The sequence below is a fragment of the Helianthus annuus genome, chromosome 11 (assembly GCF_002127325.2).
Source record: "Helianthus annuus cultivar XRQ/B chromosome 11, HanXRQr2.0-SUNRISE, whole genome shotgun sequence".
Lineage (NCBI taxonomy): Eukaryota > Viridiplantae > Streptophyta > Magnoliopsida > Asterales > Asteraceae > Helianthus > Helianthus annuus.
In genome coordinates this window covers 139,801,971-139,824,092 of record NC_035443.2, presented here as the reverse complement: position 1 = coordinate 139,824,092, position 22,122 = coordinate 139,801,971, and positions in this window count along the sequence as shown.

The window sequence follows — 22,122 nt, the reverse complement described above, 5'->3', positions numbered from 1 at the left end:
CCAAAATGGCCAACATTTAAGCTTATAACGGTCCTTACGGACCGCATATAGCCATACGGTACGCAAGGCAGTTCAAATATATGTGGGCGCGCAGGGTCCCTTACGGACGTATCCAGACCCTTACGGTCCGTAAGGGATGTCGCTAGCAGAATCATGTGTTGGCAGCAGCAGCCTGCTGTTCCTGCCACCTCTCTCGCGAATGTGTAACATTGAGCCACCTTTGGACACCTGCTAGGACACTCCTAAGCATCTCAAAGCTTCATGGACATGTGGCATGATCTTGTGAATCTTATGCAACTATAAATAGAGGTATTTATGCACCATTTCATCTTGCACCTCTCAAAATTTCATTCTCTAATCTTCTTGGATAGCTTCTGATCTATAGAGACTTCTCTCCTGGAGTTATAGCACTCACTTGAACACTTGTAAGTATTCTAACTTAGTCTTGTTTCATTCCTAGGCTAGTTATTAGCCGAAAGTCAAGCAAATTGAATTTTGCTTTGACTTTCGGTTATGACCATTTCGGTAAAGCCAAAGTTTGTATCAAACACGGCTACATGATCGTAATAATGAAGATATTAATCCCCCATGAGGACACCTTCTGTAGATCACGTTAAGTTAGTGGAATGACCGGTCGAAGTTTTATTAAATAAAAGTCAAAAACACAGATTTTGTAGTTTACGTTAGAGTTAATAGCCAAATTGGTCCGTGAGGTTTGCTCACTTTTGCCACTTTAGTCCAAATTCCAAATTTTTAAATCTGGGTCCCTGATGTTTGCATTTTTTTGCCATTTTAGTCCAAATTTCAAAAAAGTCAAATTTTAACAATTTTTTTTACTGAAATTTGTTTTTATCCTTATTTCAAACAAGGGCAAAATTGTCATTCTATATTATTATTAAACAATTTATATTAAAGAAAATAAAAAAAACCCCTTAAAAGCCCCTGTTTCGATCAAACCCTACTCAAACCCCATCATCTTCTTCGTTCCTCAACCTGCTTTAAACCCTAACAATGGTGGTATGCACATGTGGAGCTCCGACGCAGATTCGCACATCATGGACCACACAAAACCCAGGTCGTCGATTCCATCGTTGCAACAAACCTAAGCCAGTAAGTCGATTAAACTCCTTTCCCCAATTTCATGTAAACCTAACCCTAAAATTGTTGATGTTCAATACAGAGGCAAAGTTGCGGTTTCGTTGCTTGGGCTGAGCCGCCGATGATTCAGAACCCTGCTGTGATGATTCCTGGGCTGTTGGACACTATCAAGAAGCTTGAAGATAATGCAATGTTAATGTTTAACAGGAACAAGAAACTGGAAGAAAATGCAATAAAACTGGCAAAGGAGAACAAGATGCTGAAAGTAATCATAGGGTTAAGTTGGTTTTTGTTTATGGTTTACTATGCTAAGACTAGTTAGGTTTTAGGTGTTTCCTGCTGATGTTTATGGTAGTCTTTTGTAATGTATTTTGGTTCATCAGCAGGTGTCACGACCTCCGACCCCATCCTGGACGGAATCGGGAGCCGCGAGCAGCCCAGTGGTACCGGTGATTATTTTGAAAAACATTGCAGCGGAAATTTCATCAGGATCGTGAGTTAGGAAAAATATCAGAGTTTAAAAACACCGGATTTTATTTATTAAATAGATGGGAAAAAACCCATGTTTTACAAAGGTAGCTTAAAAAAACGATATTTCTTAATTTGATTTAATTAATAAAATAAGCCACTTCTTGAAGTCCTTCAGTGCTGGATCCAATCCTTACTCCAATCTACTGTAATTACCTGAAACGCGTTTTAAAAAGGTTTTGTCAGCGGGGAAATACTGAGTGAGTTCATTCAGGTTTTATACAAAACAGATTTGTTATAATTTACAGTATTAAGAGCGATTACAATGTTTCTGATTATCAACCAACTACCCACAGTATTTATCACTCGACCAGCCATCGGTAGCCTCATTGCCTGATGGTGTCTGTGACTATGGTCATATCACCCCTTGGCTAACCCGTTGTCCAATGGTGACGGTTATCAAGTATTCTATACAAAACCCCACATACCGGCTGTAACTTGGTGATCACATAGACTTAATCCCTGTAATTATAACTTTGAAAATAATTTGGAGTTTTGTAAAACAGTTGATAAAAAGAGAATGACTCACATTATAAGCATGCGGTTATTGAATTAACAAGCTTCATGATTCAGATTCTTCTGAGAATTAGTATCTACTTTGATTGTAAGTGTATGGGGTAGAGTTTAACCTATGGACAATCCTGATAACCTAATTTAAGCGATAATGCACACGAAACTAGGTAAATAACTAATACAGCATTTACGATAACTCACGAGATTAAACCTTCACAACGAATGACAAAGTGCGATACTTAAACATCCAGCGGATTCACAATGAATGACATAGTATAGCCCGAATTCGGGTGACACTCAAACATCCTGTCGGAATCATGACGAATGACAAAGTATAAACCCAATTTGAGCAGCACTTAAACATTCATCGGATAGTTTCAATCGATCGGACATTAAATCGTAGCAGCGATCAAGTTAATACCCGGTATCGTAGCAGAATTCGAGCTAGTGTGTGTTTGGTTGTAAAACGGCTATAACTCAGTGTATATAACGAATTTTATCATCGAACCGAAGCCAGAATTCAAGTCCCAGGCCCCCCTATTTATACCTAAAATTTGTCCCTCTCGCGTGTCGCGAGGGGTCGCCTGAGCGGCGTCGCGTGGCGCGACGGGTTACATTTCTTTGTAGGGTTGCCACGTTCATTTATAGCCTAGGTGAGTCGACGGAATTGATAAATTCAATTACTACAGCGAGTTATATGGATAATCGTCAAGTAGGGAATACCCCCTTGAGTTTTAGGAGTTGTGCAGGATTACTTGGGTGTCTCAATTAGGGTTTCCTATTGGGCAAATAAAATAATAGATATGACTTTTGATGAGAGTTGTTTACAAAATAGAATAATAAATAATTGTTTTGAGTAAATCACAAAAAGGAAATAAAACGGTGAGAAAAGAGAATGAACCCACTGTGTAACTTTAGGGTTTAACTAGAAAATATCCTGGTATAAATTTTGGGTATAACTTTTGGACAAAATATATATTGTCACACCCCAAAATCCGCACGCGGAGTATCACCGCTTGGGAGCGTGACTGACCAGGACCAAGCCACCAATTATATTAAACATAGGATATAATAATAACCATAGACATAATTGATGTTTCAAAACCAAACATTGTATATGTAGCGGAAGCATTTAAGTAAAACCCAAACATAAGTGGTAACGTATGAAATATCATAAGTGTTTAGAAAGCATTCATGAATCCATGTCCACAACGACCTGCTCCTCCCTGTGCAAGCTCCATAATGTACCTAAGGTCCTGCAAGGCATGCAGCAGATAATCAACAACTAGTTGAGCGAGTTCACAGAAAGTAAGTTCATAACAGTAATGCGTAAGTTCATCTAGTGGGGGCTTCCCATACATGTATATACTACTGGTGAGGGATTCTCACATTTATCCTTTATAATGGGGGCTTCCCACTATGGTACTTACTAGACTAGTGCAACCATGTGTTCTTCTTAAACCGAGAACAGGAATACGTACTGGGTCACGTAGGCTTTACGTGACGTGCCCTTCCCCGAGGACAGTGGTACGCGTGAGGGGCTACGTAGGCTTTACGCAGCGTGTCCTTCCGACCCGGAAGACAGTAGAAGGTATTGGGTTACGTAGGCTTTACGTAACGTGTCCTCCCGACCCGGGAGACAAATGGCAATTACTGGGTTACGTAGGCTTTACGTAACGTGTCCTGACTATCCTGAGGACGATGGTCTATAGTCTAGTGATTGCGTAAGTACGAGTAATCATATCATATCAACATTCCAACCCAATTCCCAACCCGGGAATCCCATGCCTTGGCTGTGTGAACTCACCTTGGTTTGCTCGGCAGATACACAAAGAGAAAAGGGTTCTTGAACTAACAGTGGTCAACCACGTCCTAACAGGGTTACCATACAAGTCAGGTTCGGTTCAAGTAATGCACGTATACATCATAATAACCACGTATGCACGTAAACAGTCAACACGTCACATACTCTACTTATGCGATTCGGATGGTTGGGCCATCCAGCTTGTGCGAGCCCAACCACCTTGTGCGAGGTACAAGTCTAAGCCCACTAAATCCCGGCCCATCAAACAAACAAACAGTTTAAACATTCACGGCCTAAATAGTAACATACGAATAACATTGTGCGATCCAGCTGGTCTTGTACGATCCAGCTGGGTTGTGCGGTTGGAATGTGGGCTTGTGCGACGGAGCATTTGGGCTGCCCAGCCCAACAGTCTTAACAATTATGCAAGTTGTGCGATCCAGCTTCATTACCCAGCCCAATTATCATAATAGAATACGGCCCAACAATTTAAAAGACATAACACTCGTGCGACCCAGACATTCTTGTGCGACCCGGTTAGCCTTGATCGGCTGAGTTGGGTTGTGCGATTCTATCTGGGCTGGTCGGCCCAACTGCTCAATAACAACAGTTTGATCCAAAGGGTCTTGTGCGATTGGGCCACCTTGTGCGGCCGGACCAGACTTGTGTGATTGGACCTCTTGTACGCTTGAGAGGTCTTGTGCGATCAGTTTAATAGCCGGATTTTATGCTTATTCGGTTACAATCAATCCATTAGTTTCCTATTTTACCTCAATCAATCAACATAATTTCCAACATATGATTAGTCTAATGTCGATCAAACAGGTCTTTTCCTCATGAATTCATATGAATCTTAATAACACATAATCGAGAACACTTGTCCAAAAACACATAAACATATCCTATTTTTAACAAACATGGAGCCGATTAACACATTATCTCATAACAGCCGATTTCTTTATATCAATACATCCGATTCTAAGTTAACCACAAATACAAATCTGATTATATTTATCATCATAACAATCAATCCGAGGACCAAACATAACAACATAATCAAACCGGCCCTAGTTCATTATCATGCAATTCTAATCGCTTTAATCTAAGCATGTAATCATAACATCACTTAACACGAAAACATAAACAAAACACTAACCGATTACGAGTAAAGAAGTGTGATCCGAACAAGAGGATGATCGGATGATCTTATGCCGTCGGGTTCCAAGCAAAACGAGAGAGAGAGAGCCTAGGGTTGTGTGTGTTCTTGTATTTTCTAGTTGTGAGAAAACAAACCCACCACTTGGGTGTTTGTACGAATAAAAGGGGTGGGCCGGCCCTTGCTTGGGCTGCCCTTGAGTCCGTTTACAAGTAATATGGCCCAAAGGCCTTGTGCGGGTGGTGTGAGCTTGTGCGGTTGTTGTGTGTATGTGCGGTTCGGTTCGTTTAGTGCGATAATACATACACGTAACACATTACACAATGCACATAGTAACATAATCACATAATCATTAATTAATAAGCTTTCACATAAGCACGTAACGGTACATCAAAATAAGTCTAAAGTTCGAGTTGTCACATTATCCCCAACTAATTGGAAATTTCGTCCCGAAATTTGGTATGCACTCACTGAGGGAGCTAGGTAAGTTCAATAGTTTACTGGTTTTCCTGGGGTGTCACATCCTCCCCCTGTTGATCTGGAATTTCGTCCCGAAATTCCGAAGTAGTAGCTTCAGCCTCAGTAGTGGTTGCATTGGTTCCGAATAACTGGGGGTACTTTTCTGTCATCCTGTCTTCGCGTTCCCAGGTGTACTCTGGGCCACGTTTGGAGTTCCAACGTACTCGAACAAGAGGGATTCTCTTGTTTTTGAGGACCTTCACATCCCGGTCCGTGATTTCAACTGGTTCTTCGACGAACTGCAACCGCTCGTCGATAGTGAGTTCCTTAAAAGGAATGATGAGGGTTTCATCCGATAGGCACTTCTTTAAGTTCGACACATGAAAGACATTGTGAACTGCCCCGAGTTCAGCTGGTAGGTTCAACTTGTAGGCTACTTTGCCGATCTTCTCAATGATTTCGAACGGTCCGACGTACCGCGGATTTAGTTTGCCCCGTTTGCCAAAACGAACCACACCCTTCCAGGGTGAGACTTTTAATAAAACCCGGTCCCCGACCTGAAATTCCAAAGGCTTTCTACGCTTGTCCGCGTAGGCTTTCTGACGGTCGCGTGCTGCCGCCATGCGTTGTCGTATTTGTGCTATCTTTTCTGTGGCGTCCACAACAATCTCTGGACCCGTGATCTGACTATCCCCCACTTCTGCCCAACAGAGAGGTGACCGGTATTTACGCCCGTACAATGCCTCGAATGGAGCGGCTTGGATGCTGGTGTGATAGCTGTTATTGTATGAGAACTCCACCAAAGGGAGATGCTTTTCCCAGCCGTTGCCGAAATCGATGACGCATGCCCGAAGCATGTCTTCTAGAGTTTGGATCGTTCGCTCAGACTGCCCATCCGTCTGAGGATGATATGCTGTGCTCATGTCTAATCGTGAGCCGAAAGATTTGTGCATTGCTTGCCAAAGTTCTGACGTGAATCGTGCATCACGATCCGAAATGATGGATGTGGGCACCCCGTGCCTCGAAACAACTTCTTTAAGATAGACGTCTGCGAGAGTGGAGAACTTATCCGTTTCCTTTATGGGTAGGAAGTGTGCAGACTTGGTGAGTCGATCCACGATCACCCATATGGTATCATTCCCACGCTGGGATCTAGGTAGGCCTGTAACGAAATCCATGGAAATTTCTTCCCATTTCCATTGAGGTATCTTAGGCTGCTGAAGTAGGCCCGCTGGTTTCTGGTATTCAACCTTGACTCTCGCACAGGTCAAACACTTGCCAACATAAGTAGCGATGTGGGCCTTCATGCTAGGCCACCAATAAGTGGTTCTGATGTCGTGGTACATTTTGTCCGACCCTGGATGTACCGAATAGCGAGACTTGTGAGCTTCATCCATTACAAGTTCGCGTAGACCGCCATAAAGTGGGACCCAAATACGCCCCGTTACATAGTAGGCGCCGTCTGCCTTCTGTTCCATTTGCTGTCGTGAGCCGCGTAAGGCTTCAGCCTTGACGTTTTCGGGCTTCAATGCTTCTATCTGAGCATTTCGTATCTGTGTAGGAAGGCTAGACTGAATCGTAAGGTGTAGCGCTCGCACGCGCCGAGGTAAAGTGTCTTTCCGACTGAGGGCATCGGCCACAACGTTGGCCTTGCCTGGATGGTACTTGATAGCGCATTCGTAATCGTTCAGTAATTCAACCCATCGCCGTTGACGCATGTTCAAATCCTTCTGCTTAAGGATATGCTCGAGACTCCTGTGATCGGTGTAAATCGTGCACCTGGTACCGTACAGGTAGTGTCGCCATATCTTAAGCGCGAAAACAACAGCTCCCAGCTCTAAATCGTGCGTCGTGTAGTTCCGTTCATGAACCTTGAGTTGACGAGAGGCGTAAGCAATAACCTTGTCGCGCTGCATTAACACACATCCAAGTCCCCGAATGGATGCATCACAATAAACCATGAAGTCATCTGTGCCCTCTGGCAGAGAGAGGATAGGTGCACTGCAAAGCCTATCCTTTAGGTGCTGAAAAGCAGTCTCCTGGGGATCTCCGCAACGGTAGGTGACACCCTTCTGTGTCAGTAGCGTAAGCGGCTGCGCAATCTTCGAGAAATCCTTGATAAACCGTCTGTAGTAACCCGCCAAACCCAAGAATTGACGTATTTCCGTTGGCGTTCGTGGTGCAGGCCAGTTCCTGATCGAGTCTACCTTGGATGGATCGACATGGATCCCATCCTTGTTTACTACGTGGCCTAAGAAATGGACTTCACGAAGCCAGAAGTCGCATTTCGAAAACTTAGCGTATAGCTGTTCCTTCCGAAGGAGTTCCAAAATGAGGCGTAGATGCTGCTCGTGTTCCTCCTGACTCTTGGAGTAGATCAGAATGTCGTCGATGAATACTATGACGAATTTGTCGAGATAGGGTTTGCACACCCTGTTCATAAGATCCATAAATACGGCAGGCGCGTTCGTTAACCCGAACGGCATGACAAGAAACTCGTAGTGGCCATAACGAGTTCTGAATGCGGTTTTGGAGACGTCCTCATCCCGGACTCTCAGCTGATGATAACCAGACCTCAAGTCTATCTTCGAATAGTAACACGACCCTTGTAACTGGTCGAATAAGTCGTCTATGCGTGGGAGAGGATAACGGTTCTTCACCGTCACCTTGTTCAGTTCCCTGTAGTCTATGCACATTCTGAACGTACCGTCTTTCTTTTTCACAAATAGTACTGGAGCTCCCCAAGGCGAAGAGCTTGGACGAATGAAGCCCTTTTCCAAGAGCTCTTGTAGCTGCTTTGACAGTTCCTCCAATTCTGATGGAGCTAGACGATATGGTGCGCGAGCTATGGGTGCTGCTCCTGGAGCGAGCTCGATTTGAAATTCGACCTGACGATGAGGCGGTAAGCCAGGTAAGTCTTCAGGAAACACCTGAGGGTAATCGCGTACAATTGGAATATCCTCCAATTTCTTTTCTTTTGTTGATGCGTCTGTAACGAGTGCCAAGATTGCGGTGTGACCCTTCCGCAGGCACTTCTGAGCCTTCAAGAAAGAGATGATGCCAACCACTGCACCACTCTTGTCGCCTTGGACTTCGAGAGGTTCTTGACCCGAACGAGGAATGCGAATTATCTTCTCACTGCATAAGATTTCTGCCTGGTGCTGGGATAACCAATCCATCCCAATCACGACGTCGAAGCTACCCAAAACTATGGGAATGAGATCGATAGAGAAAACTTGACCAGCTAGGATAAGATTACAACCCAGAACTACATGCGTGGCTTCTAGACTTTTACCGTTAGCTAACTCTACTACATGTTTGGTGGGTAAAAGTGTTGGTGCACGTTTTAGCAGTTGACGCATTTTCACAGACATATAGCTTGTATCCGCACCCGAATCAAACAAAACAGTAACGTAAATATTGTCGAGGAGAAACTTACCCATAACTACGTTGGGATCGTTCACTGCGTCACCTCGACCTAGCACAAAAGCGCGTCCCCTAGCCTCGTTGCCATTATTGTTGTTGTTCCCACCGTTGTTGTTCCCGTTGCCCTGGTTATTGTTGTTGCGATTCTGGTTCAACTGAGGGCAGTCGCGTTTGAAATGACCTTCAGCCCCACACTGGAAACATCCCCGGTTTCCACGCTGTGGCTGCTGTTGCTGATTCTGGTTCTGGTTCTGCGGAGCTGGTAGTTGAGGTTGCTGGTTTTGGTTTGCAGGACGTGGGCTCCTACAGTCTTTGGCCTCGTGCCCCATCTTGAGACACCTTTGGAAACGACCCTTGCTGCATGGGCCGCTATGGTGCCTGTTGCAATTGTGACACTTGGGGTGAAATCCCTGATATCTTCCCCGTCTATGACCACCAGAGGATTGCTGACTGGGACTCTGGTAGTGGTCAGTCTTCTGTTGCTGAGCTTGAGACTGAACGGATGCTGAACCTTTACTAGAATCTCCATCCCACTTTCTTTTGCTGTCACTAGTAGTAGCAGGAGTAGCTGAAGGAGTGACTGTAGCAGTAGCGCTGACACGTTTAGGCAGTTTATTCTGATCCACTGCCTGGTCGGTGATACGATGAGCGAGGCGTTGAATTTCCTGGATGTTGTCAAGATTAGCCGAGGTAACATGGCTCTGGATTTCTGGTGCCAACCCCTTGAGATACATCTCGATGCGCTTGTATGGAGGGTCCACCATAGTTGGACATAGCACGGCCAGCTCATTCGACCGTTTAGTATACGCTTCGATCTCTGACCCAACCATTTTCAAATTATACAGCTCGTCTTCCAACTTGTGAATATCTTCACGCGTACAATACTCCCTCTTGATAAGTTCCTTAAAATCGTTCCAGGGTGTGGCGTTAGCAGCTGCCAACCCCAGAATTTGCACCTGCGCGTTCCACCAGGTTAGCGCGATTCCTTCCAAGGTGCCAGTTGCATACTTGACCTTGCGAGCCTCAGGGCACTCGCACATCTCGAATACTGACTCTAGCTTCTCAAACCAATGGAGGAGTCCCACTGCCCCCTCGGTGCCACTGAAAGAATTTGGACGACAGTCCATGAAGTTCTTGAATGTGCAGACAGGCTGCTGCGCGTGTTGACCTATTGTGTGCGAATAGGACGAAGTTAAATACGAGAGTTAATGTAGGATCTAAGGATCCTAGTATGAATCTATACTGCAGGGTATACTACCTGCTTGAGCAGCTGCAAGTGCCGCAGCAACTTGAGCTTGAACGAGAGCCTCTAGCTGGGCTTGTGTCATGTTAATTCTTCCAGACATGATCTTCATAGTAAAAAGTAACGTGAGTGAGAGTGGTTCGCGAGTAGGGCGATGACAGAAAAGCGTAAGCACGTAGGGATTCTCATGCTATAGTGTTATGTGTATCTAAACGTAATGCGAGCAAAGTTCTAAGCAGTTCTAGCAGACAGGCAATAAACATAAACCTTATTACCTAGGATGTCGAGTCTTGCACGTGGAGCGAAGCGTCGTTGTGGATCGTTGAGAGCACTGTTCTGGTTATAGTCTGGTTTTAATAAAAACGTTTTCCCATATTAAAACCAAGTTCTCTATAACCAATGGCTCTGATACCAATCTGTCACACCCCCAAAATCCGCACGCGGAGTATCACCGCTTGAGAGCGTGACTGACCAGGACCAAGCCACCAATTATATTAAACATAGGATATAATAATAACCATAGACATAATTGATGTTTCAAAACCAAACATTGTATATGTAGCGGAAGCATTTAAGTAAAACCCAAACATAAGTGGTAACGTATGAAATATCATAAGTGTTTAGAAAGCATTCATGAATCCATGTCCACAACGACCTGCTCCTCCCTGTGCAAGCTCCATAATGTACCTAAAGTCCTGCAAGGCATGCAGCAGATAATCAACAACTAGTTGAGCGAGTTCACAGAAAGTAAGTTCATAACAGTAATGCGTAAGTTCATCTAGTGGGGGCTTCCCATACATGTATATACTACTGGTGAGGGATTCTCACATTTATCCTTTATAATGGGGGCTTCCCACTATGGTACTTACTAGACTAGTGCAACCATGTGTTCTTCTTAAACCGAGAACAGGAATACGTACTGGGTCACGTAGGCTTTACGTGACGTGCCCTTCCCCGAGGACAGTGGTACGCGTGAGGGGCTACGTAGGCTTTACGCAGCGTGTCCTTCCGACCCGGAAGACAGTAGAAGGTATTGGGTTACGTAGGCTTTACGTAACGTGTCCTCCCGACCCAGGAGACAAATGGCAATTACTGGGTTACGTAGGCTTTACGTAACGTGTCCTGACTATCCTGAGGACGATGGTCTATAGTCTAGTGATTGCGTAAGTACGAGTAATCATATCATATCAACATTCCAACCCAATTCCCAACCCGGGAATCCCATGCCTTGGCTGTGTGAACTCACCTTGGTTTGCTCGGCAGATACACAAAGAGAAAAGGGTTCTTGAACTAACAGTGGTCAACCACGTCCTAACAGGGTTACCATACAAGTCAGGTTCGGTTCAAGTAATGCACGTATACATTAGGGATGAGCATATGCCACCGAATACCGATCCCATACCGATCCGGTACCGATCCCGTACCGATCCCGATCCCGATCGGTATCCCGATCGGTATCCACTTTTTGGCGTTTTCGGTATCGGTACGGTACGGTATCGGTATTATACCGATACCGACCCTCAAAATACGGTATAATACCGATACCGTACCGTACCGATACCTAACCGACATGTTTCGGTATCGGTATCGGTACCTAGTTTGGGTGAAATTCGGGATCGGTATTAGGCGGTATCGGTATCGGTTCGGTATCGGATACCGATATGCTCATCCCTAGTATACATCATAATAACCACGTATGCACGTAAACAGTCAACACGTCACATACTCTACTTATGCGATTCGGATGGTTGGGCCATCCAGCTTGTGCGAGCCCAACCACCTTGTGCGAGGTACAAGTCTAAGCCCACTAAATCCCGGCGCATCAAACAAACAAACAGTTTAAACATTCACGGCCCAAATAGTAACATACGAATAACATTGTGCGATCCAGCTGGTCTTGTACGATCCAGCTGGTCTTGTACGATCCAGCTGGGTTGTGCGGTTGGAATGTGGGCTTGTGCGACGGAGCATTTGGGCTGCCCAGCCCAACAGTCTTAACAATTATGCAAGTTGTGCGATCCAGCTTCATTACCCAGCCCAATTATCATAACAGAATACGGCCCAACAATTTAAAAGACATAACACTCGTGCGACCCAGACATTCTTGTGCGACCCGGTTAGCCTTGATCGGCTGAGTTGGGTTGTGCGATTCTATCTGGGCTGGTCGGCCCAACTGCTCAATAACAACAGTTTGATCCAAAGGGTCTTGTGCGATTGGGCCACCTTGTGCGGCCGGACCAGACTTGTGTGATTGGACCTCTTGTACGCTTGAGAGGTCTTGTGCGATCAGTTTAATAGCCGGATTTTATGCTTATTCGGTTACAATCAATCCATTAGTTTCCTATTTTACCTCAATCAATCAACATAATTTCCAACATATGATTAGTCTAATGTCGATCAAACAGGTCTTTTCCTCATGAATTCATATGAATCTTAATAACACATAATCGAGAACACTTATCCAAAAACACATAAACATATCCTATTTTTAACAAACATGGAGCCGATTAACACATTATCTCATAACAGCCGATTTCTTTATATCAATACATCCGATTCTAAGTTAACCACAAATACAAATCTGATTATATTTATCATCATAACAATCAATCCGAGGACCAAACATAACAACATAATCAAACCGGCCCTAGTTCATTATCATGCAATTCTAATCGGTTTAATCTAAGCATGTAATCATAACATCACTTAACACGAAAACATAAACAAAACACTAACCGATTACGAGTAAAGAAGTGTGATCCGAACAAGAGGATGATCGGATGATCTTATGCCGTCGGGTTCCAAGCAAAACGAGAGAGAGAGAGCCTAGGGTTGTGTGTGTTCTTGTATTTTCTAGTTGTGAGAAAACAAACCCACCACTTGGGTGTTTGTACGAATAAAAGGGGTGGGCCGGCCCTTGCTTGGGCTGCCCTTGAGTCCATTTACAAGTAATATGGCCCAAAGGCCTTGTGCGGGTGGTGTGAGCTTGTGCGGTTGTTGTGTGTATGTGCGGTTCGGTTCGTTTAGTGCGATAATACATACACGTAACACATTACACAATGCACATAGTAACATAATCACATAATCATTAATTAATAAGCTTTCACATAAGCACGTAACGGTACATCAAAATAAGTCTAAAGTTCGAGTTGTCACATATATATATATATATATATATATAATGCACTCGTGGTAAGTATAATACCCCTAATTCAACCTTGTCCCGAAGTCCCGAGATAGAATCCCAACAACTTAGTCGGGCAGAGCCCTGACATATGTTATGAGACTCAGATCAATCGGAAAGGGTAGCGGTGATCGGGAGTTAAAATACTTAAAATGAGGCAGCGCCTTATTATTATTATTATTATTATTAATGAAATAGAAAAGAATATATATGATAAAGATGGCGACATCTTAGAACAGAAGAGGGAATTAGCAAATGTTATGAAGAGAGGCATATTTATAGTGAATTTTAAGATTTCCTTTAAGTTGAAGTAAGCTTCCACGTTTACCACCATTTCATTTTATACGGACACACGTCCAACTTCAAGTTTGATTTAAATTTTAAATTTTAAATTATTATTATATTTCTTTTTAATTGAAATGTACACATGAATGTACATGAAATCATAATTCTCAAAACTTAATATGCATACGTAGCCAACAATATTTTGTTAGATTATTTTATTATTTATTTTCAATTTGATACGTACATACATATCTAAATTGATATGTATTATTAATATATATTAATTTAATTGGTTTACTTCTTTGGCTCGTATAACTTCTAAAATATAATGTTTTATAAGACAATAAATATGTCTTTAGAATGAGAATATTTTTGTCTACATTTGGTTTTAAGTTTCATTAAAAATAGAGTAGGTTCAAAATACAATGTATTTTTATAATTTAATTAGTATATAGTTACTAGACCCGTCTAGGAACATCATATTTCTAATAGTCAACTTACCCGTAGACTACCTGTCTAATAATATGAGTTTTTATATACTTTTATTTTATTAGAAAGGTCACCCATATATAGGCCAATTAATTAATATAATATATCAACCCACTAAATATAAAATAGTGTTTAAAACTATTTAGATTGAATATTTATATTAATAATAAACTAGTTACTAGTTACTAGTGGTTAATAAATTTAACCAAACCTATAATTTTTTTATATGATAAAAATAAGAATGTTACATCCTCCCCACCTTGTTTTAAATCTCGTCCTCGAGATTTGGGTTACGATATTTCTTTTAGACTTATGTCATATTTTAGTCAACAAAAACAATATTAAGGTAGATGACACATAATCAAAATATCTAATTTTGTGAATACGAGTTGTACAATAAGTAGGATTCAATGGTTTAACTGAATTAGTTCAAGAAATCGATAACAAATGAATGAGATTAAATGATATAATTTTCATGGTGACTATGTTTAAGCCAAAAGATATATGATCAATAGATATTTTAAAATGAATGTGAAGGACTTTTTAGAATCAATAAAATTTATTTGTCAAAAGAAAGCTTACTTTGATTAGCAATTGAGGAAGATTTAGAATTGACGGGTTCCAAATGAAATAAAAGCATGAGAATGATTTATCAAATATGAATTATGATATGAGAAAATCGATGCGCTGAGATGAGTGAATTGCAAGGATGAAAAGACAATAGAGTTAGTGTATTATTGTTTTAATACATAATTGCAAAAATTTTATTTTCCTTGAATATATATTTATATATACTTATACCCAGTGCTTAGTCGAAATTATATAATATTTATTATATTAGATATATTGTAAAAAGGAAATACTTATATTTGGAGCCCAGTTCACATTTATTTAATTCAATTATAGTAATCTATGTAAAAAGGAAACTTAGATCCAAATGTGTACTCGTATATAGTATTTATATAATGGGAACTTATTACTGTGTTTGAATATAGCATATAACAACTGTTTTGTATAGATTACTATAGTAGATTACTTTTACTATTAATATTATAGATTAATGTTTATTATAATAAAGGTAATATATTCTATTTTTAATATACTAAGATTATATTTTAACTCTTAGTCACGTCAATATATTAATTATTTTAATCAAAATGTTTGATTAAAGATAGGTGATATTTTAATTTATTAAATACCTTTTCCTTTTATGTTATCATAAAGTAAAATAATAATTTAATATAGATATTTTTAGAATATCAAAACCCCTGGTAATTAAAATAATGATATATGTTTTATAAATATGTTTATCCAAATATCTTAGAACTTACGATTATCATTTTCTTTAAGATCAAGCATGTTTAACTATAGGATTTTATAACAAGATATTTTAAATCATAAAAGTAAAATAATAAATGTTTATTTTAATATCCAACATACTTAAATATTGGTTTGAGTAAATAATATTTGATATTAAAAATAATATTTCTATAAGTTTTTAATAGTTGTGGAATATTATTCAAGGTGAACAATTATTTATAAAATGTCTTGTCCATGACTACTTAGATAGTTATTTAGATAATTTTATTCATCCCTCTAATTCTTGTATTGTTTTATGAAAATATGTCTTCTCTTTAAAGTATATATATATATATATATATATATATATATATATACTAGTCATTTACCCGCGCGATGCGGCGGGAGTGGCAATTTACAATAGGGTACTCATTTACCGCTAGTTTATCCGTCGTCTCGTGATATATCATATAGTACTTAAGTTAGTTTCTTATTCGTGATATGTTGGCACTGGTTTTTCTGTTAGTTTATCGATTCTTTGGTGATATACTCAGGTAATTTTTTTTAGTTGTAGCTTCGACGTTATCTATCTACAAGAAGAGTACAAAACAAGGAAGTAGATGTAATTAAAAACAAGAAGAGTACAAAATAGGCAAGTAGCTGGACAAAACACTAAAAACAAAATACGGGGAGTCTCTTGTATCTCTTCCTGTTTTACCAATACATCCGTTCGCTCAAGACTTTCTTGTATCTTCTCCTCTACTGTACCAGATTTCGACACATAAAAAAACAATGTTAGAAGCTTACAGGTGTTTTAAAAAAGTAATTAAAAAGTAATTTCTGGAAGCAATTAAAGCACAAAATCTACTAACATACCTTCCTTTTGATATGGATGCGGTTAATTAATCACGCAACACTTCATGGTAGACAACATTTGATGTGTAAACTCCACGTTGTTTGAAATCTTTGGCGAGATGTACCAACACCTTCGTATTTTGTCTTGAAATCCCTCTTGATAACGCCACATAAAGTTGCCCGTGTGAAAATACAGAATCCGGTAGATAAATACCAACATGCGGAATTGTTTGACCTTGAGCTTTATTAATTGTCATGGAAAAGCTAAGTCGAATTGGAAATTGTTTTCTTTTCAGCTTGAATGGGAACATGTCATCTTCAGAAAGGGTTAGAGGGATTCTTGGCAAAAAACTCGTTTTCCGGCATGTTGACCGACTGCAATTTCCGCATCAATAACATTTCGCATGAAACCTTTACATATCAACCGCGTGCCATTACACAGGCCATGTGATGGATCGATATTCCGTAACAATATTATTGGGCATCCAATTTTTAAACGAAGCTTATGAGGCGGCAAACCACTAACATTTAGCGAGTTTAAGAACTCGACCGGATAGAAGTTGTGCTGATCGTCTTCAACTTCGTCAAAACTGTAATAAACTTTTTCCTCCCCTTGAAAAATTTCAATCATTTGATTATTAATCTCGTCAACACTCTCATTTTTAGTGGACAATATTGCTCTAGAGATTATATAATCCGAAGAATATACAATATCTTCAATTGATGGAAAGATGGCATTGATCAATTCTTTTATAGAGTTTTCTCTATTGTTGCACTGAATTGTCATGTCATCGGGTATGCGGATATAGTTTCCTTCGATTGGTTCTTCAGTTCCATCGCCGACTCTTAAAAGAAATTCAGAAAACCATGGATCTTTCAACGCTCTCATATTTATGGTCAACCGCATCTTCTTAGTCAAAGACCAAAGAGGTGACATTCGTAGGCTGGAGTCTACAATCTGTGCTCGAGTGCCACGTTTAATAACCGACAACACCTGTCTGAAGTCACCTCCCATAACCATTATCTTCCCACCAAATGGGAGACTAACACCTATAATGTCTTGGAATGTACGATCGACTGCCTCTATCGCCTGCCGTTTAGCCATCGATGCTTCATCCCATATGATTATTTTGGCAGACCGAATCAGTTTAGCGGCCCCACTCTGTTTTTTGATATTGCACATTGAATTATTTTCAAGATTAATAGGAATCTTGAATCTCGAGTGAGCCGTTCTACCTCCTGGCATATTATTAGCCGCAACACCTGATGAAGCTGTTGCGAGAGCAATAAGACCACGTGACCGAACTTCAGCAAGCAAGGCATTGTACAAAAATGTTTTTCCAGTTCCACCTGGACCATCAATAAAGAAGACGCCTGGAAGATCATTATCAACATGCATCATGATCTCATCAAACACGTTTTTTTGGTCCCGATTAAGTGAATCTTTGGCACTCAAGTGTTCAGGTTCCAAAACAATCCCATACTCCTCTTGTAACTCACGATAACCTACATCCTGTAAGTTAACGTCTTCTGTTATCTTAGGAAGGTCGAATTTATTGATATTTTTACCCATGGATTGTAAAAAGACACTAATTTCGGTAAGGACCATATTTTGAACTTGTTCTATACTTTGACAGTGTAACCGATGATCTTCAGACAGTGAATCAAAGTGGTCATTCCATAACTTTCGAATATCTCCAGGTTGGCAAAAAATCATTATGGTCGCAAATAACCTTCTAAGAGCATTGGGAAACTGAAACATAGAGGCTTCTTCGAGACATTGTGATAGATATTCATCGTCTTCTATTAAGCCTAACTCAAGAGCTGCTTTTCGAAATGTCTCACACCGTTGACCATTAACTGTGCAAAGATGTTCAAAAGAAGTAGGCCCTCTGACATTTGACAAAAGTAGGCGTAAGTAGTACCTTTCTCCTTCGGCTGGATTAGCGGAAACGATACGACCTCTTTGTTTTTTACCGCCATGAGGATTCCAACGGCGTGTGCTTCCATTCCACGTAAAGTGTTTTGGAAAATCTTTATACAAATATACCCTTGCTGTTTCATCGATTCTGTTTCTCTCGAAAAATGCTGTTAGCATGGTTCTCTTATCGCTTTCCCTATCAACAATATTAGACATTATGTCATCATCTCTAAATCTAACCATCTGATTATTTGGGAGATGAAGTTGTAAGGCTAAAACAGAAGGAGAGATTTGAGAAAGAGAGAAGGAAAAAATGCGCCACATGGCCTCTGGGGGCGATATGTAGCGTGCATCTTGAAAGCTCTTTATCTCATTAACAACAACCCCTGGCTCACCTTGATCAACATGAATAACCTGTTTTTCATGTCCTTTATAAACATATTTAAAAAGATATTTCACAGATTTTATACTTGAGCAAACTTCAACATTGATGTGGCAGTTAAACATCATCAAAAGCCTTGGGTTATATGGGACCACCCATCTATTATCAAGTGTTATTCCTCGTACATCCACTTCTATCCCGGTGTCTCTCCTTCGATACAACGGATACGCATCTTCTCCTTGTGTTGTCTGTTCATTGAATTGCCTAGGATAGTGAAAACGACAAATTTTAGGATCACCCTGCATACAAGGACTGCTTAATCGTAAATTGCCGCAAGGACCGTGAATCATGTGCTTGACAACCATCTCATGCAATTTGGGATGTCTTAGTTTGTTAGGAATTTCAGCACACACAACCTTATCATAATGGTCCGCGTTATTGATCTTGTGTTGCGGGTACATGATAAGGAGAAAATGTGCGTGTGGCAAACCACGCTTTTGAAATTCGATGACATAAACGTATGCCTTAACTTCCCCGAGGATATGTTTCTTGAAGAGTTGTTCCTTAAGATCTTCTAATTTAGCACGGAACACTCTTGAAACAAGGTCTGGACGATCTTCTGCAGTTTGACCAACATGTAAATTATCACATATCTCAGGCCACTTAGGATTACACGTCATTGTAAGGAATATATCAGGCTTGCCGTCATCTTGAACTAAAGTCATCGCATCTAGAAACCGACGTCGCATGTCGCGAGGCCCTCCGATGAAAGATGCAGGCAACACAATTCTTTTCCCGACTCTGTTTGCATGAACCTCACCAGCATTGACGCAATCCACAAGACCTTGGTACAGATCGGCCCGTATCTTAGCCTGGTTTCTCTCACAAAATTCTAAGCGTGACGTCTCAATTTTTATGTAAACATCTACCACAAACTGTTGTAGCAGTCTACCACCGAACAGAAGCACGTTTTCGGTAGATCGAATCTGGAACTTGTAACAGTAGTACTCTCGCATAGCCACGGTTGTTCTACCACTTCGTGTGTTAGCCTCTGAACGATGAAGATGTTTTAAAAACAAACAGTTAATAAAAATAAAACGAATTACGGTATTTTTATGATCTTCACTTTAAAAGGATGTACCTTCCATTTCTCCTTCGATGTTGTCATTGTTGCGAACCTCATTGATTGATACTCCGTGACGTGGTATGTTGGCATGCCAACCCGACTCACCATTAGGAAAAAATAGAGGATACGACAATGGATCGTAACAACTGAAGTACGGCTGAATAGTTTGGCTATATTCAGACCTACCATACACAACAATACTTCGTTTATACGAAGTGATATTGTCATTACCTTCAACCCAAATACCAGCAACCTATATAATCGTGAACTATAAGTAAGTAAAATAAGCAATACTATTAAATAGTTGTAATTAATATAATATTTTATATACCTCTGATGTCGTTGGACGGTTGTACACCCTTTGGTCAAGTTCAACCGAGGCATTCAAAGTGACTCTATAGTTGTCCAGAGGTCCTAGTTCCGCAAGTCTTCTAAATGTATCGACATATGGGTTTGTAGAAAGAACGCGTGTCAAAATTTGAGTAATACGACGATCAAGATTTGGCCATTGGAGTCTGAGATCTACCTCGGCATCAGGATCATAAAAATACAACTGCAAGTACCTAGGGGTTCCATCCCTCGGAACTAATTGGTCGATTTTGTGATATATTCCTCTATGTGCACGAAAAGTATATACACCATCTCTCATATTGTTCAATGTATCATCCAACGTCACTCCCATTGAGGCAAAAGAAAAATTGGTGTTATAAGCACGAATGTTTTGCCTAAAAATATTTCCAATTTCATCTTGCGATGTGAAAAGTCGGTGCAATTCCTCTGGAATTTCTGAATTTGCTAACACAGTTTTCCCACTCATACAACAAAAGGTATCAAATTCAAACTGAAAACGTTTTGCTCCACAATCAGGACATGTACCACGCTCTTTTAAAACACGATGCTCTCTAGGTAAACGATCGTAAACAAAGTTATATGGATCATCTTCTACATTCTCATTTTGGAAGGAAGGTTGATCAACTACTTCAGAAAATTGAGGTAAAAGTGTACGTGGTTGAATTCGAACACCTAAAAAAATCGTTGTCTTTAGTAATGAAGGTTATTAAAGATATCAAATTCAATAAAGAAATCAATGTTAAGTAAATAGAAACCTCGTGATGTTCTGGTAATGACTTCATCAATTACATTGGGGAATGTGGTTGTCGGCGTAACATCATTGATCAGGGTTGATGTAATTTGACTGCCGTTTGAAATATGCATTCCATTGTACTCCTTACGTTTCACGGCAGAAATACTTGATGCATTCACGTTTGTCATTTGGGTAAATTGAGTAATATTAGTCTGTAAACTTCTTAACGGTGTCCTTTCTGCTGATCTATTACTCATTAAAGATAGTGATGAAGCACTTTGGGAGACCTCACCACTCCCAAATTTCGGGACTTTGTTATTTTCTTTGCGTGCATCATAATATCTTTTGTTATACTCTTTTCGTTTTTCAGCTCTAGTAGATGAACTCGAGCTAGAAGCTTGATTAAGATGGTTTGGTTGTCCATTAGTCATTGTAAATTGTTAAGTGTCAAATACCTTGCAAATTAAATAAAAGATAGTTATCATAGATGATGAAATTCTGAAAATATTAAAAGATTAGTACATGACACTTAAACAAAATAACATGATTACCAGAAATAGAAAACCAAAATTCTTAAAACATTGAATACATAATGATAACATTAAGTTAAAGCCAAACTAAATAGTTGGTGAAACGACGGTCTCCACAAACACCGCACCCTTATAACCACGAAACCAAGTAACTGGATAAAGAATTTTGAAGGGCTTCGTATCCATTTCAATAGTAAAAAGCTTCCCTAATTTAGTCATCACAAATCAATCACCATTCGTCACGTAATGTGTTATATCGCCCCACAATGACAATGATATTGGGGGGATCGGAGGACATGATAAGACCTTAATCCAGTAATCCTCTTTTAGCGTCCATAGGTCAATTGTTATCTCAAACCAGCCAGTCGTAGCAAACATGTGAAGCTCATTTTTTACATTCACTAAAACACCTTGAACAAATCTCGTAGATGGAATAGGTGGAAAGCTTATCTCCTTGAACTGCTCTGAATTAATATCAAAACAAATCACCACATTTGTACCTCCGACCCAACATTCGCAAAGAGTGAAATACAGAGTACCAGCACAAAATGTGCCTGGTGACCAATAGAAATTGGGGCTAAGGTACTCTTGTCTTGTTAAGAAAGGAATATTTCTCCAAAAGTTTAATTCCCTAGAATAAACATAGCTTTCATATACACCACACCTACGCTTGATATGCAAGACCTTGTAATCATCGGTATCATCAGCATACAAACCAACGGCATCAAGATTATTTATAT